General features: G+C 35.4%; 1 pseudogene across 1 annotated transcript; it reads left to right on the top strand.

Moving 5' to 3' along the window:
* The first annotated feature begins 928 nt into the window (after nt 1-928).
* On the top strand, nt 929-17883 carry LOC145077172 (uncharacterized; annotated as a pseudogene). Its single transcript, XR_013692996.1, has 4 exons — nt 929-1431; nt 1542-2386; nt 2923-3032; nt 17623-17883. The product of XR_013692996.1 is annotated as an uncharacterized LOC145077172 (transcript).
* Nucleotides 17884-19712: the final 1829 nt, after the last annotated feature.

Below are 19712 nucleotides of genomic sequence, written 5' to 3'. Positions count from 1 at the left end.
GGTTTATGATTTCAGTAGGGGTTTACGATTTTAGGAACACCAACATTTTAGTGGGTTTATGATTTCTAGGTTGCTCTATTGCAAGATCGAGTTCTAATGTTTACGATTTTTGAAAAATTGTTTTAAGAACTACTCAAGAACACTATGTTTTCAGACTTGCAGTTCAAAGGTTTTTCTTGCTCAAGAAAACCATTTTTCAAATTCGAAAAAATCATACTTGGTCGGAAAATATGTCGGAAACCGAAAAACCCATCTATTACCTGTCGTAATGGTATATTTTAAACTAAGAAACAAGTTTAATGGTTAACAATGTATGAAAAAATGTTAAGTGACCAAATATGTAGGGATGAGAAAAAACTGAACCGAAAACCAAAAAACTGGAGAAAACCGACATAACCGAAACCGAAAAACCGAAACCAAAGCAATAACCGACGGTAAAACTGAACCGACCCACGTATATATTATTTATTATGTTTTAAACTTTTAGTTTTAGACTTTAGACTTTATCTATTTAGTATTTTATGTTTATTTTCAACGAACTGTTAATGTTGTTAAACTTTGATCTTTTGAACACTTTTATGTTTTTAGAATACTAGAATCCATACTATTGATTTTAGTATATTTAAAGTAAATACAAAACTATTTATCACTTTCACTGGATTTGAACCTAAAAACTAGAAAAAAAAAAACAAGAGCTCATAAACTCATGGTTTAAAACCGAAAACCCATAAACATAACCCGTAAAAACTAAACCATGCAAAAATCAAACCTATATGAATTTAAAAACCTAAAAACCGACTTTCTACGGTTTGGTTTGGTTTTAGAAAAAAAAAAAAAAAAAAACAACCCAAACTCCATCCTCGTCACTACAAATATGTACAAAGGGTATAAATCATTATCCCAAATTTAAATTATGCTGGGCTAAATTGTTAATCCTGCCCCGCACTTCTTCTTCCGTGAAACCTTTCGTCCTCTTCGATCAAACTGTCGATCATCGTTGCTTCTCTCATGAAATCCTTCAAAATCTTCTTACGTAGGGTTTCTTCTTCGATCTCAGATCACCTGAGACCACCGTCATCATAATCACCAATCTATTAATGATTTCGCCTCCAACACTCAACCCTGAGCTGTCAATCGCTTATTACAATCACCACCAGCGCCATGACGGACTTAGTAGACAATCTCGGAGGAGGATTTGAAGGAGATCCGCCGGATTCATGGGAAGTTGCCGACATAGACGCTACCATGAGCAGGTTAATGCTCTCCTCTAAGCGGGAATCCAACAACTCATCCCCCACTTTGCCTTCTACTTCGTCTCGTTCAGAATTCACTCCGGCAAGGTCATCGTATGGTGGTGTACTGGAGGACATGGTGAATTCTGTTGATCAGTTCGCCGTGAAGCTGTACAAAATCCCAGGGAACGTCTAGTAGGTGTGTATCCTGTGACTAGTTCTTTTCAATCATCATAATGCTTTTCCAGGAACTCTTATGAATCTGTTACTACTAAGTTCCATCAACATTAATGTTTATGTGAATTTCAGTGCTAAGATTGGAGCAGGAGGTAGAGAAGTTCATTAGAGATCCTTCACAACAACAAATGGAGTTCCAACAGCTGCAAACTTCTTATCTGAGGTTAGCTGCACATCGTCTGGCTCATCACTATTCTCTTCACTCCATGGTATCACCAGACAAAAACCTTCCTGATGATTCTGGTTCCAAAATTATCATCCAAAAGACTTCTGAATCCCATCTTCCTCTAATACGTTTGGCTGATATCCCTATAAAACAATCCACCCATAACTCCACCACCAAAGTTGTCAAGGTTGCAATCAAACAAAGGCCAAATAAAACATCACAGATTTCTTGTGGACCAAATTCAAATTCACCAAAGAGCAATAGCTTAAAAAGTGTGGAGGAGAGAAAAGAAGAATATAATCGTGCACGAGCAAGAATATTCTGCTTCAATGCAAGCAGTTCATTAGAAGAAGACATGGATAATGTAAGGTGTACAAGTAATAGTAGAGTGGCTATCTTTCGTGATCATGAAGTTGAAAGAAAGGATCCCGATTATGATAGAATCTATGACAGATACATACAAAGATTTGATCCGGGCTTTGGGTTTAATGTAGGCTCGTATCTTGTACAACCAATGTACACACCTGTCTTGAACTACAACACCGAGTTTCCACAACTTGGGTCAACTCATAGGGCTCCATCTGAACACCAACCTCAATGGGTTGCACCATCCTTACGTGGTTACAGACCTTCAGAGTCAACGGTGACTCCATTTAATCATGATCATGGTGTATACATGCAGTACCCTTCTCAGCAGCCTGGGATGACATTCATCCATCCTCATGAACACATACACCAACAATTGGCACAGGTAACATATTTCTAGTACTTTGGGATGACATGTGGCCGAATTTAGCTAGATTTTGCATATATTTTCAATATGTTAATTGCTAAGTTTGTTCCTTGAATGACATGTGTTTGCAGACTCAACAACAACAATTTGATGAGGGTTTTGGATTAGGGCGCCCCCGATGAGGGGTTTGGGCCATGCCTCACCCTGCCAGAGCAATGACCTCCCATGCTTATCTGGCATGGGTGCAGACTGGGACAAAAAACATGTAATTTTTGTCCCATTTACATCGATCCCAGAGTTCAATGCATGCCAAATACAATACAATTTGTTCTGTCTTATTCTATCGTTCTGACAAATGGTCCTTGAAGACTATCACAACTATGAATGTACACTTCTTTTCCAAGTGCACTTCTTTTTAATATCTAAAAACAATTTCATTTGATTATGTATTTACATCATGGCTATAAATGCCGCTCTATTGCTTGCCTTTTTTTTTTTTTTTTTTTTTCAATATTTTGTGAACGTGCTTCAATTTTCTTGTGCTTTTGCATTAGTGTAAAGCATGTTTGGGGATGAAAAGGAACATGATAATACCTGCTTCTGGATCAAAAGCTAGACTAGAGACGGAGATTTATCTATTTTTGCAAGCCTGCTTGTTGTGTAGGTATGCTTTCTTTTCTTTTCAAGTTTTTATTATTTTTTAGATATGCATCCTGTTTATTTAGTATGAATTTCACATAAGTAAAAAGAAACACATGCATTTATTCCGAAGATTAACATCTTGGGATCTCATCTCAAAAAGATCAAAGGTCAGTGTAACACTTGTTGACTATTTCTCTTATGATCTCTTTGGTGAATAGTTGTAAAACTACATATACAAATTTAAAATTTGTCATAAGCTTAGAAACCAGTGACTGAAATCGAGTATTCCCTTATTTTGGTCAATAAAAGTTGGTTTATAGAAACATGAATATAACAATAGTAGAAGTAAGAAACAACACTTGTTGTGTGAAAACACCAATGAAACTAAGAGTCCGTTTGGTTGTGGATAACTGTTTTCATTTTCAGAAAATAAAGTTGAGTTTTCATTTTCAGTTTTCAATGAAAATTTTAGAAAAAGCGTTTGGTTGGACCGGTGAACTTTTCATTTTCCATCTTAGAAATTTAGAAAACTTTGAAAATCTGTAAAAATCATTTTCCTAATTTACATACAATTTGGAAAACAAATTTTTTCATTTTCTTGGATTTTGAAAACTAAATCAACCAAACGCGTTTCCAAAATTTTCATTTTTATTTGAAAATTTTCATGGAAAACTAAAAAATTTCCCGCAACCAAACGCACTCTAAATCTTTCTAAAATTTAAGTAGTTTGATAGTTGAAGTAAAATCAATATAACTAACATAAATCCAGGACAATATATGAATCAAACCAAACTTAAATCAAATTATCAAGTGATCAAGTTCAACATACTAACCATGTAACCAAAGTCCAAATATTCAAGTAAAAGAATCTCGGGTTGTCTTGGTCGACCTTTGCTATGACTTAAATTTTTTGCCACATCATCTTTGTCAAGGTCTACAATTTGACAATATAAAACAGTTATGTCAAATATTTATTGAAACATTTAGTGTTAAAAGCAACAGGATTACCTTCTTCAATAGCTTTAGGATTTTCCCAACTTTCCTAAATATCCATAGGGATCGAACTTTCACGGACCCAATCTTGTGAATAAACCAAACATGTAATCATTTTAGGAGTCAAAGAATTATTAAATGGGTTTAAAACTCTTCCGCTTGTGTTAAAACCCGACTCCGAAGCCACATGAATCGCCAAGACCTATTTAATAAATTGGAAACCTTGGGCTATACCCCCCTACCCACCAATTCAAGATGTCAGACTTTGGAGAATTGGTTTTATCATCTTCACTCACTCTACAACTACCTATTTTCATCGTCATCTTCATTAAGAAAATTCTTTTACGAACATTTCAGGCTCGATATTGGCTGGTGTTAATGATCAAGTTTAGGAAGCTCTAGAAATAGAATGTGGAATAAAAGAATAATTTTATTAGATTTTAAACAGTTCCTCGATAGCATTTATAACAATGTTAAGAATTGATACTTCATCAACTTTTCCATAAACCTCTAAAAGCAAAACCTCCAAATACTTTTTTTTGGATAATAACCGAAAACAACATACAACAACATATGGAACTTCTCAATATTTCTATAGTGTTTATCAAATTTACTTTTCATTAACTTGGCCATATGAAGAAGATTGATATCGTTAGCCCCATTTAAGAATTTCTTCAAAACCGCAAAAAATAGAATTAATGTGATCCAAAAAAGTTTGGCGTTACATAATGTGTACCGAAAACTTTCAAAGTAAGGTCATGTAAAAGTTTAAGGAAGCCACTGTTTTTCTAACATTTGTACGAACCAATGATGTTGACGCCATTTTTTTTCTGAAAATCATCCCTAAAATGGCGTTCTCAATCGTACCTATAAAATGATCTTTCATAAAGTTAAGCTGTTTCTTACATCAAATAGGTATAATACTATCTTGTAAGGACAAAGCCAAACTTTGTTAGTTTTATACTTTTTAATCTTCACATACTGTTTCAATCGACCAAATCTAGACGGAAATTGACGAATATATTTCACTGCACCTGTAACAAATTCGACACCTCTATCAAATTCAACATGTTCTTATGTGACTTAAACCATCTTGGACAATCAAATTCATAATGTTACTGTAGTGAACTAAGATAGAAGAAAATCTAACAGATTCAAGATAGTTTGTATTGCTTTTTGAAATAATTATAGAATGAAAACAGAGGAATAATATTGAAATAACAAGGAAAATAAGATAGGATTGGCACTTTGAGAAGCTAATGATCTCTAAAATGAAAGAAACTTCTAATATTCTCTAATGATGCTCTCTAGGTCCTTTTGCTATCATATATACTCAGTGATGAAAACGTTTGCACTACTTACCATTTTGCCCTTGTTTTGTCCTCACGATTGTTGCTACCTGATGGTTGGCCGTGGTCCCTTTTTAACGTGTCCTTTTTGTTGTTTTCTCCTCTTATACATGAATTGAATTGGTGGGTGCACCACATGACTCCTTTCCTAAAGATTGACTTTGTCCTCAAGGTCAAAAGGTCAAAATTTATGGTATGACCATTCTGCCCTTGTACAATAGCCTTCCATTTTCTATGGTGTATCCGGATGTACTTTTTCCCCATTGGTTATCTCATCTTTCACCTGTTGTATGAAAAGGTCAGCCGCGATTTTTTTCAAAGTCATCCATGGGAATGGACCAAGTTGTTGTGATAACACCCAATTATGGGCTCGTAGTAAATCTTGGGAAGGGGGATCCGCTGCCTTGTCAGTTTATAGTGAATTTCAAAATCAAACTAATAATAACTTGTACATCCATTTTTTTTGATACTCTGGGCCTACTTCACATTGTTCCATTAGATACTTAGGTTATATTGGTCAGTTTGGATCACACAAAGTCGGTTCATGAGATAATGACACCATCTCTTGACTGCGAGGACAATCTCCGTCAACTCTTTTTCATAAATCGACTTCATTCGATTTCTAACCCCCAACACATGGTTGTAATAAGCTATAGGGTGTGCCATCTTGAATTAACACAACTACTAAGCCCGTCTCCGATGCATCCGTTTCAATTATAAAAGGTTTTGAAAAAGTTGGCATTGTTAGTATTTGAGAGTTAAGGGTGTTAAAAGCCTTAGACACTTAGGAATTCCACCCGAAACAATCCTTCCTAAGCTGATTTGTAATAGGGGTTATAATGCTTGTGAAACAGGATATGAATTTTCTACAATATCTTGTAAGTCCCAAAAATCCGCAGAGCTCTTTAATGGTAGTGAGGATTAGGCCTTACAATCGGGTTGGGTTCAAGTAATGGGTTGGTGGGTCAGAAAACATAAACTCAACCCAACCTAATATAATATATGGGTTGGGTTGACAGGTTGGAAACCACAACCCAACCTAACCCATTTAAGTATATGTGTTTGCGGGTTTACAAGTTAGTGGGTTGAACCCAACATGCAAAACCCGTTTAATAACTAAGCGACACATTTTAAAAAACCGAGGTTTTTTCAACGTAAAGTCATAAAGTGATTAAAGTTATTAACATAAAAAATGTTTTAAACATAAAGTCATATAATTGTCGATTTAGGGTCGGAGCAGACATAGGAGCAAGTGAGCGAGAGTGGTCGATTTGTGTCGGTTGGTGATGACATGTAGGATAGTAGGCGATCGACAAATCGGCGATGAGCGGCCGTCAGCCAAGTGGTAGTCTGAACATATAACACTGATGAATGCGTTCTTCGTTCGTGACTTGTGAGTATGTGTGTTTTCTTTTTTGATTAGGGCATCGCAAAAAAACTAAACACACGATTATACAAATATGGAAGGCGAATGAATACAATGATACGAAATATTACGGAAGGAAATAAGATTTCATTAATAATTAAATATATCTATTGTTTTTAAGTGTGTGTGTGTGTGTATATATATATATATATATATATATATATATATTGAGTTATTGTACGAACCAAAAGATTTGTGAGAACTTGCAAACTCATAATAAACTCATCATTTTTCAACACCAAAAACACCAATCTTCTCCAAATGATGCATCTAAGCCAAATCTAGGCTAAAAAAAGATTTGACATTTTTTTTACTTTCGAAATTTGCATGTATGCACAATCAATAGTCATATGGACTGTTGATGAGCATAATAAGCAGTCCATATGACTGCTGATTGTGCTGATCAGCAGTCCATATGATTGCTGATTGTGCTCATTAGCAATTCGTACAACTGTTGATTATGCTCATCACAACTCATATAAAAAAACCGTCAAATCTTTTTTAAAGCCTAAATATGGCTTAGACACACCATTTAGAGAAGATTGATGTTTTTGGTGTTGAAAAACGATGAGCTGATTATGAGTTCGTAAGCTTACACATCTTTTGGTTCTCAAAAGAACCTGACTCTCTCTCTCTCTCTCTCTCTCTATATATATATATATATATATATATATATATATATATATATATATATATATATAGGGCTAGGTTATAATGTGGATGGTAAGTATTGTATGGATGTAGGGTTGAATATGGACCAAGAGTTTAAAATATATATTCTAATAGAATATGTATTCTGATTGAATACAAATTCTGATTAAATGAACATTTTGAAGAATAACAAATTTTTGAACCATGAGTTGTAGAACAACAACATTCTTAAAGAATAATCATATATTATTAACATTATTGAAGAATCTAAGGTCAAAAAATAAACAAAAAAATAATTTTTACCGTCACATTCTATAAAAATACAATGTTATTTTTTGAATTTTTGCCACATTCTATTAGAATACAAGCTTCATAGTGAGTCATTCTTGAAAAAATCTTCATTCTATAAGAGTACAATGTCGTTCATGAAAGAATCTTCATTCTCATTCTTGTTTCATGTTGTTATATTCCATCCACCATTGGTCAAATCAGCTGGAACAACATACATAAATTGACCAATGGTCAAATCAGCTGGAACTAGATATCTGAAATAAAAACATTAACTTGTTACCATTTTGTGGGTCCTATCACATTCATATCTTTTTATATAAATGACACCATAAAAAGAAAATGTAAAAACTGTAGTGATCTAATCAAATCGATGAAAGTAGTTTGTTATTTCTTTCATATAATCCTATATAAACTAACATAGATACAACAAATGGGAAAGGTTAACATTCATACTTCTTTTGGGAAAATGACGTATAGGCCCTATAATGTTTCTAGGGTTGACCCATTTAGCCACTTAATTTATTTTGTGGCTTAATAAGGGATCGAATTATTTGTTACCTAACAATATAGTCCCTTTTACCTATTGTAGCCGGTTAACGTTGCCACATAAACCTAGCTTAACACGTAAGCGATGACATGGCAAGAAGTTAAATCGTCCAACAACCGCAACGACACCGTATTGAAGGCGAATCGTAAGGAGCAAGGATCGACAGTTCTAGCGCCTCCATATAAAATGAAGACTTCCTTGACCTAAAAGGGCACATCTGCAAACTTCATTACCCCAATCTCGTCTCTAAGTTTACTCCAAAATGGCTTCGAGCGAACGTGCAGAACACAGCTGGTCTCCAAATTACGTCCGTCACATGGATGACAATCATTCGAATGGTGTAACCAACGAAGCCATGGCCATCAGTTTACTGCAAACCCAGACGAAACTGTCTCTTATACGGGAGGACTTCTAAGACCAGTTGCGTGAGCTCCGCAGTTAATCGACACTTAGATGCCATGAACCTTGAGGTCGATGACGTTCACGCTGGTCAGATGGATATCTCACATATGGTTGCTGATCTTAAAAATCATTTCGTTTCTCTGCAAGGAGCATATGTGAAGATGGTCTTCAAGGACAACAAACGTAAGAAGCTGATGTCTTGTGTTGGGATTTTTGGTGTTGTTTGTGCGTCTGTGGTGACGTATTTGGTGTTTAAGTAAAAAAATTTGTCTAGGTTGAAGCATTTCACTCCTGGGTTTGTGTTTTGGTGTGTTGCCTATGTTGTTTAGTGTCAATATTAGTAGTAGATTTTGTGTGGGTTGCTGGTATTAGTTTGTGATGTTGGTCTGTAGATTTGATGGTGGTGTTGCTGGGCTGCTGATTGTCATCGTTTTTTGATGAAGTTTTTTGTCGATGATCTCTGTAATAGGTTATTGAATAGCAGAAAGCGATGTAAACAAACCCAAGGGTGAATTGTGTTTTAAAATGTTATTATTAAAAAAAAATTTGTCTTTCACCTGTATCTGTATGTATGCATGAAAGAAAGAAACATTTGGGTATTATATATGTTTCATCGACCGGGACGGCACCACAAGACAAATCAAAATGAATTTACCTTCTTTATGCGCATAGACAGGGACCACAAATGGTGCAGTTTGGGAAAAGGGACAAAAAATACCTTTGCACACGATTGAACCATATTTGCTTGTCTGCAAACCTTTTTTGGAAAAAAAAAAGGAATAAAGTTTTCTAAAGATAGCCTTTTCATGTTGAATGGATTAAGTCACAAGTCCCCTGTTTTTTACAATGACTTAATTACCCCTGCATGAAAAATGGTCAATTTACTTTGTAATGACTTAATTACCCCTGCATCCAAAATGGCCAATTTACTTTGTAATGACTTAATTACCCCCACATCCAAAAATGGTTTTAATTTCTAATGACTAAAATGCCCTCACATCCAAAATGTTAAATTTAATTTCTAATGACTAAAATGCCCCCACAACCAAAATGGCCAATTTAAATAATAATAACTCAAATACCCCCACATCATAAATGGTCAGTTTACTTTGTTTTGGCTAAAATGCCCATAATACCCCTAAATATTCGTAGTACACCATAAAAGAACATACAAAGATCATTTGCTGCAACACACATTCAATACAAATAACAAACAACTACTTAATCCAAGTCCATGGCCGTTGCAACACTGCTACCTTCACCTCCCACATTTTTTGCAAGCTTCACTTTAATGATTCGTTCTGACTTCTTTCGCATTTTAGGTGGTTTAACATGCTTAACTCGAGTATTGACATTCACCCCTTCATCCCGTCCATTGACTCCCACCATTCGCTCTTCATCTGTAGGCCTATCCAAAGCATCAGTAGCATCTACGATTACCTCATCATCCCCTACTCTTGTGGCAACGTTTACAGACTCCTGCGTAGGTATCATTTTTTTGTTTCTTTGTTCCATTTTGTTTGGATGTTCCTACACCTTTACTACAAGTAGCCTTGTTGTGTCCTTTCTCCTTGCATATGTTGCAAGAAACTTTCTTCCCTGCCTTGCAGACGGTATGTTTTCCCATCCGTTCAGAAGCATCTCTTCTTCTCTTTATGGTTGGCCTTCCTGGCATACGTCTTTTCAATGGAGGCAAAGGGGGTATCAAGTCAGTAGAAGGCAACATATTTTGTCCATTCATCCCATGGATTGGCTGTTTGTAAGTATTATGGTATAATGCAGCCAAGTACATTGGATCTACATATGGACCGTCAGGGGTCAAATTTAAGTAGGCTAAGGTGGCAACTGAGTGTACGCAGCCATATCCATTAAGTTGCCATAGCCTGCAGCTGCATTCCTTTTTTTCAACATCCACAGTAAACGCCTCGTCCATCTTCCTTGCCTCAAACTTCATCCCCCCACAAGAAATGACATGCCAATGCCTACATATATAGATGAAAACCGCAAATATCATGAGATGTGAAGAGTAAAGTACTAATGTAATTGGATAAATGTACAAACTTCATCCCCCCACAAGAAATGACATGACAATTGATCCGAATTTGAAATTCTTTGCACAATTATGCTCACTGATAAGAGATTTTATCTGGAAAGACTTATCTTCACTCATCCAAGAACCCCAAAGCCTAAAAGTACATTTGCCATCACAACATTTGACAAGTAATAGTCTAGTATCATTCTTAACAAAACATAATTGATAACCATTCGTGACAGCATAGTTACAAAGCATGTGTTTCAATTGCTTAGGACTCTCAAACCTCATACCTAAAACAGGTTCCTGCTCCTTCCAATTGAGCTTATCATTGAAAATGTTTGGCAATTCGGGATAAACATCTTCATTGTCACCCATGTCTTCTTCGAAAAACTCACCTGCACCTGCTTTCTCACCCATCTCTACCTGAATCTCATTACCCTTTATAAAAAAATGAGGCTTCTGATGGTCATCCTCATCGCCATCGACATCCTCATCCTCGTTGTCATCATCATCGCCATTCTCTACCTCATCGTTCGTGTCACTGTCACCCACATCCCGATACCCTGGTGCAACTTCCTTAACCAGTCCTGCACCATCAAGTACTTCTTCCTCAACATTACCAACAAACTCGTCTGTGTGTTCATCCAACCATTCCTGTATGTTACTATCCCCAAAATGGTCTACATACATAGGGAGTATAACACCACATTCATATGCAATTTCAATGAAGTCGTAATAATCGGGGTCATTGCAAATTATAGTCAAACCTTTTGGAAAATCAATATCAGGTTGGCAGTAATAGAGCTTCTCACACTTTTCCCCAGTGAACCTTTCGATGAACGCAACACACCCATCCTTGTAGATTCCTGTGAAATCGATGTCCGAAAACCTCTGAGTAATTCCACCGGTGTAGCGTATGGGGTTTCTGGCGAACATTCCTTGGAAGTGGACATCTACTTGTAAGAATACGGGTTTCATGCTTGAGGATTCAGAAGCAGCTTACAAAAAAGGGTTTACCGATGAAGTGTTGAACAATGGATGTAAAAGGGCTCTTTTATAAAGCATATACCGACATTACGAAGGAGGCGACTAATTAATGACATGGCATTAGACGAAAGTCACAGTCAGCATCCGATGTGGTGTTAGTAGAAGGAGGTGGACTTAAAATGACCGACTAACCCCTTTAAAATTGAAATAAGGACTTAATCGACCTGACAAAGACTAATTCGTTCCCTTATTAAGCCACAAAATAAGTTAACTGGCTAAATGGGTCAACCCTAGAGACATTATAGGGCCTATACGTCATTTTCCCTACTTCTTTTTGTCTATATTAGGAATGTCAGATTTTTCAGCTTTCTCAACAATCACCTAAAACCAAAATTTTACTTTAGAGCTAAGAGACAAATAGAATAGCATAAAGTTTGATTGATAAATAAACAAAATGTCTTACTGAAACTCTATCTGGATACTTCTCTCTGATGCAAGAGAATTCCGATTTCCTCTTCTCTACATAAACAAAAAGGAGAAATTTAGGTTTAGCAATTGATCTTATTATCTAATTGCACATCTTGATGCAATAATCGTTTAGAAAACAGACATCGAAACACCCAATTAAACAAATATTCTTATCTAATGATCAAGAATGAAACAGGAAAACCACAAAAGAAAAGGAAATTGTGATTGAAGGCACAATACCTAATGGGTGTTCAAGCTTGAACGAGCATTTAGCCAGACCTGCACTCTGATTACTTTCTACAGATTTCAAACAATTGAAAAACATTACAACAAAACCCACAACAACTAAATTGAACGCTTAAAACACGATTAAAGAAGAAAACAAGGCTATCGCAGAAAAAAAATAGATGAAACGTGACAGAGTTGCTTCTTTAAACCCAATGAAGAATGTAACTACAAGAAATTAAAATTGATGGGTTTACCTGTCAAAATTAAGAAAAGAACAGAGAGAATGATTGGTATAATCCAACTTTGTAAGACTTCTTTAAAGGAGAAATTAAGTACAAGGAAAGGGGCGGGATTCTTGATTCCAACACGGAAGAAAATGAAACAAATTTTGGGTTTTCCCAACTCTACTTAGAATCTTTGCGTTGCTGATGAACAGATGAAGGGGTAGAAAGGGTCGACGACTAAAGAGTCGACGACGGACACTGTAGTGAGGATCGACGACGAACTCAAGGGCTTACGGCGACCGACGACGGCGTGAAGGTCGACTAATAGGGGCCCAAGGTCAATGAAAACGGGAGGGATACGATTGTGTGGGTGTCGATTGAAAAGGAAATAAGGTTTTAAATAAAGTAATTTGCCTAAATTAAAGGGTAGATGATTTAGTTAATTAATTATTAAAATTAAATAATACTTGACTCATATTAATCGCTACATCCACACAATATTTGTTCATCCACATTTGAACCTACCTCTCTCTCCCCCCCCCCCCCCTCTCTCTCTCTCTCTATATATATATATATATATATATATATATATATATATATATATATATATATATATATAAACGGGTTGGCAAGTTGGTGGGTTGGCAGGTCAAAAGTCTCAACCCAAACCCATTTATTTTCAGGTTGGGTCAGTGTCGGGTTACGGGTTGGGTCGAGAGTTTCCACCCCTAGTGAGGATAGGCCATGCTTCCACCGCCTTGACTCTTTCATTGTTAACTGTCACTCCTTGTTCAAATATCACATGTCCCGGATATGCAATTTTTGACTTTCCCAATTCATACTCGGACTGGCATAAAGCTTTTGTTTGATCAACGTTTCTAGAACTTCCAAATGTGCTAGATGTTTCTTCTCATTATCATTATAGATTAAGCACTACAAGAAAAAGTTGATTTTGCTAAAAGAAATCCGTTGCAAAAAGCTGAAATTCCGTTGCAAAATACGAATAGCAATGAAATTTGCAACTACCAATTTCCGACCCAAAAAAACCCATAGCGAGGGTTTGCAATGGAAACTATAATTTCGTCGCAATTGTGACAACCGAATATAATTCGCTGTAGATGGTATTCTGTCGTGTATTTCGTAGTAGTATTCCGTTGCGAAATCCGTAGTTCTTCCATCACAAATTCCGTTGTAGTGGATATGTAGCAAGTTCTATGGTCATGAATCCCTAGCAAAATTTGTGGTGATGAATCCCTAGCAAAATCTGTGGTGACTAATCCCTAGCAAAATCCGTGGTGATGAATCCTAGCTAAATTCGTTGTGATGAATCCCTAGCAAAATTCGTGGTGATGAATCCGTAGCTAAATTTGTGGTGATATATCCCTAGAAAAATCTATGGTCTATATTCTATAGCAGATTCTATAGCAAATTACGTAGGAATATTTTCGTTGCAAAGCTAGATATCTACATATGGATAATTAATTTACAAACTAAATCCAAATTATTTTGTACTAACATATAAAAACAAAAATAACAAAAAATCAAATATTATTTATATCAAAATAAAACAATAAATATTTATTACATCAAAAATGAAAAGTGTCTAATCTAAAATACATACTTTGTAATAAACAAATTAACACTTTATGATCTACTAGTTTTGTAGTTGTTGAAAAGCACTAGTAACAACCAATGTTGATTGTAGTTGTTTATTAAGCTGATCAATTCTTATGTTGTGTTGGTCATCTTTGGCCTTCATGATCTCCTTAAGTTCTTCATTTTTCTCTTTTTGCTGAATAATAAGTTCCCCAAATTCTTCCGATTCAACATTTTTTTTTCCGGAATGTAGTTAGATACTTTCGTTGTACTGTTAATCATAGGAACCACCTTTGCATATAGTGAAATCCATATAGCCTTCTTTTGTTGTCATGACCACCAAGAAGGCAAGAACGTCATAAAATATTAGGTCATCCTCAAATTCTTCACCTACAGCTTCTAACTCTTTTTTTCTTGAAAGGCCATTTACAAAATAATAATAATTTAAAAAGATATCAAAGTTATGAATAACATGAAGTCTACAATATAAAACTTTGCACTGACATGATTGTTATATGAATTTTTATATCTTTTTTCATTTGTAAATGTGACTCCATCGTGGTTCCTCGTATGTGTGCACAAAAACAATTCACTATGTGGTATATCACGTCCTAATTTCCTCTTCTGTATAAATACCATAAAATGTAAAATATATATACACATAAACATAAACATACAAATTCTGATGAACCATTAAAAAAAACATAACAAATCAGAAACAACATTCAAATGAGAAGTGAATCCAATGTTATGTGTAGGCTGTAGTATTCCATCAGCCATCCCATTACGTTTATTGATCTTGTTCTGATCAGATTTCTGCTTGTATTCATCAGCCACCCCATTACGCTTATTGATTTTGTTCTGATCAGATTTATGCGTGTATTCATCTGCATTCCATTTTGATTGCTATGAGTTCCATACTTTTACTGTGATATGAGGTGTTTTCCTGCTAGTTTGGTTTCTTTTTATGTTCCGGATGTTGTAGAGATATTAGCTATAACTTTGTACTACTTTACTTTCCTAAGCTTTCCTCACTTGTGTGTTTTTTGGTTCATTCCAATAACAATTTTTCTACACATAAGAATATATACATAATTTTAAATGTAAATGTTTACCAAATAATAATTTAAAACATATAATTAACTACCTTGAACTCCTCAATAATATAATTCATGCATTTCGTTGCTTATTTTTCCCTAAGTGTACCCTTTTGCATCTCCTCTTTGAAGAAATGATTTACTAATATAGTTAGCATAAAGTCCTGGTGGTAGTAGCCTGCAAATAATATGATAGTTTTAGTTTTGAATTCATATGTATGTGTTAAAAAATGTTATATATTGAAAAACTTGTTTAAGGTATGATTGGTGACTCACAGTTTTTTCCAAACATCAATATTTAAGGGTCCATCTGGTCTATAAGCAGAGGAATTGTTTTGACCGCCTATGGTTTCCACAACAGATCCATTAACATTTGTTGTGGATGTAGTCACGGTTGTTAGTGTTAGTGATATGGTAGATTTTGGGGTATGTGTTGGGATAGATGTATCTATTGAGGATATGGTAGTTGGTTTAGGTAAGGAGGATGTGGTAATTACTATAGGTGCTGATGATACCGGTGTCGATGAAGGTGTTGAGGTTATGGTAGTCGATGAAGGTGTCGATGATGTGGTAGTCGATGTCGGTGTTGAGGATGGTGTTGATGATGTAGGTGCTGAATTTTTGGTTGTAGATGTAGGTGCTAAGGATGGTGTCTATGATGTAGGTGCTGAATTTTTGTTGTAGATGAATTTGTTAAGGATGTGGTAGTGATCGATGTAGGTGTTGATGATGGTGTATTGGTTGTGGTCGATGATTTTGAGAAATCGACATCTTCATCAAGTAAATGTTTGCTTAAAAATCTTGCAGTTGAAGTCCTGTTGCGGTTCAAAACTTGAGGTGCGATGAATCTTTTTGACTTAACATCAGATGCTCCTTTTAATTTCAAGTTCGTCGTCTTTCCTGATTATATGAAAAAAAAGTAGTCAATACCAATTTATTGAAGATGATAAAATCATGATGATAACAGAACAAGAAACGATGATCACAACAATAGTAAATAAAAATATATATTTTAGATGAATGATCATCATGATTTTATCATCTTCAATATATTGGTATTGACTACCTTTTTTTACATGGAATCAGGAAAGATGTCGAACTTGAAATCAAAAGGAGCATCCGTTGTTAAGTCAAGAGAATTCATTGCACCACAGGTTTTGAACCACAACAGGACTTCAACTGCAAGATTTTTAAGAAAAAATTGCTTGATGAAGATGTCGACTTCTCAAAATCATTGACCACATCCAATAAACTTACGTATACTACCAAAATCTCTAAACATAAATCATCGACACCATCCTCAACACCTACATTGATCACTACCATATCCTTAACAACTCCATCTACAACAAAAAATTCAGCACCTACATCATCGACACCATCCTCAACACCTACATCTATAACAAAAAATTCAGCACCTATATCATCGACACCATCCCTAACACCTAAATCTACAACCAAAACTTTAGTACCTACATCATCGACACAGCACCGACATTGACTACCACATCATCAACACCTTTATCGACTACCACAACCTCAACACCTTCATCGACACCGGTATCATCAACACTTACAGTAACTTCCACATCCTCCTTACCTAAACCAACCACCACATCCGCAACAGATACATCTATCCTAACACATACCCAAATATACCCCATCACCAAACCAACAACCGCAACTACATCCACTATAATTGCTAATGGATTTGTTGTAGAAACTATAAGCTGTCAAACAATTACTCTTCTCATGGAGCAGATGAGCGTTTAAATATTAGATGAGCGTTTAAATATTGATGTTTGGAAAAAATCGCGAGTTACCAGTCATACCTTACACAAGTTTTTTTTTTCAATATGTAACCGTTTGGTCTACACCTACATATGAATTCAAAACTAAAACTATCATATTATTTGTAGGCTACGGCCACCAGAACTTTTTGCTAGCTATATTAGTAAATGCTTTCTTCAAAGAGTGGATGCAAAGGGTACACTTAGAGAAAAATAAGCAACAAAATACATGAATTATATTGGGAGGAGTTCAAGGTAGTTAATTATATGTTTTAAATTATTGGTTGGTAAGTTTTTTTTAATGGTTCATCAGAATTTGTATGTTTATGCAGAAGAGAAAATTAGGACGTGATTCACCACAGTGAATTGTTCTTGTATACACATACGAGGAATCACAATGGAGTCACATTTACAAATGAAAAAGATAGAAAAATTCATGTAACATTCATTTCAGTGAAAAGTTTTATATTGTAGACTTCATGTTATTCATAATTTTGATATTTTTTAAAATTATTATTATTTTGTAAGCGGCCTTTATGGAAGAAAGGGAAGAGTTGGAAGCTATAGGTGAAGAAGTTGAGGATGGCCTAATATTTTATAACGTTGTTGGTAGTCATGACAACAAAAGAAGATTTTATGAATTTGGCTCATATGCAAAGGCGGTTCCTATGATTAACGGTACAACGGTAGTATCTAATTACATTTCAGAAAAAAAATGTTGAATTGGAAGAATCAAGGGAGCTTGTTAATCAGCAAAATGAGGAACTTAAGGAGATAATAAAGGCCAAATATGACCAACACAACATAAGAATATTAGTGCTTTTCAACAACTACAAAACTAGTAGATCATAAAGTGTTAATTTGTTTATTGCAAAATATTTATTTTAGATTAGTCACTTTTCATTTTCAATGTAAAAAATATTTATTGTTTTATTTTATGATATAAGTAATATATTTTTTTTATTTTTGTTTTTATATATTAGTACAAAATAATTTGGATTTAATTTGTAAATTAATTTTCCATCCATTGATATCTAGCTTTGCAACGAAAATATTCCTACTTAATTTGCTATGGAATCTCATATAAAATATAGACCATAGATTTTGTTAGGGATTTATCACCCCGGATTTAATTAGGGATTCATCACCACAAATTTTGCTAGGGATTTATCACAACAGATTTAGCTAGGGATTATTCATCACAAATTTTGCTACGGATTAATCACCATGGATTTTGCTAGGCATTCATCACGATAAAATTTGCTACGGATCTCCACTATAATGGAATTTGTGATGGAAGTACTACAGATTTCATAATGGAATACTACTACGGAATATCATCTACAACTGATTTTATTTTGTTGTCACATTTGCGACGAAATTATTGTTTTCGTTGCAAACCCTAGCTGCGGGGTTTTTAGGAACGAAAATGTGTTGTCTCAAATTCCATCGTTATTCGTCTTTTGCAACGGAATTTCAGCTTTTGCAACAGATTCCTTCCCTAGCAAAATCGAATTTTTATTGTAGTGATATCAAATATCAGATAACCTTCAAACTTCACCTGTTTGTCACCCTTTTGGTTCGTTGCCTGTGTTTGTGTGAAGTCAGACTTTGAATCGGTGAGTTTTTATGGGAAATATTGTATTTCTAACCATAGTGATTAAAGGAGGTCCGATTAAGGTTCTAGTTGAAGCCAATTGATGGGTGTTTCTCATGTTGTACGTATGTTGATGTCTTCCGATGATGGGAGCATAATTTCTCTTCTACCTTAATCACGAGATACATAGCATGGTGGTCGCTATGGTCTACAGATCTAGGATTCAATAAACGGACTTCATACCTTATATCCGTTTGGAGCCCATTAATAAATTGGCCCATGGTGATATCGTTGGGTAGGTTGTTTAATGGGGCTAACAACTCAATAAATGATCGTTGATACTCATGAACTGACCCGACTTGAGTTAGGGATAGCCATTGTTCGTTAAGCGTACATGCGTTCACTGCATGACACTGCTGAAGCAAGAGCAATTTCATCTCTCTCCACCATGTAATAACACATAGGTCGTCGTTTGTGTTTCCACTGCTCTAGAGGAGCGCAGGGAGCGCATCTCGCTCCTCTCCTTCCAGGGACACCATTGCCGCCTCCACCTTGTATGTTTATAATAATTTATAAAAGTTGAAGAACCGTTCTGCTCTTAAAAATCACCAATTGGCTCCATTGCCATAGTCATCTCCTCCAGAGCCACAACCCCTACTAGAGCCACCATCGCTCTTCGGGGTTCCTTTTGGAGTATCGTCTTTTCTTCTGATGAAGCTTCCAGACTCAAATATAGTGGTTGTAATGGTTTATGTTGCTATTTGTGTCAACTTTTTGGTAAGTTCTTCCATTTAAGATCTGAGTTTAGAGTTGAGCTTTCAGATTATCTTGTAAGCTTGCCATTGTTTCCTTCTTGGATTCAATTTCTCCTTCTAGAACCTCCACTCTAACCCCCACTGTATGGCGGAACCATTTTTCTCTCCAAGGAAGGACGTGCTTTGATACCACTTTGTATTGAACTAAGATAGAATACATTCGTACAGATTCAAGATAGTTTGTATTGCCCTTTTGGAATAATTAC

This window comes from Lactuca serriola, chromosome 9, assembly GCF_051521515.1.
Source record: "Lactuca serriola cultivar US96UC23 chromosome 9, Lser_US96UC23_V15, whole genome shotgun sequence".
Taxonomy (NCBI): Eukaryota; Viridiplantae; Streptophyta; class Magnoliopsida; order Asterales; family Asteraceae; genus Lactuca; species Lactuca serriola.
Note: the sequence above shows the minus strand (reverse complement) of the source record. Positions and strands in the feature narration are given on the sequence as shown.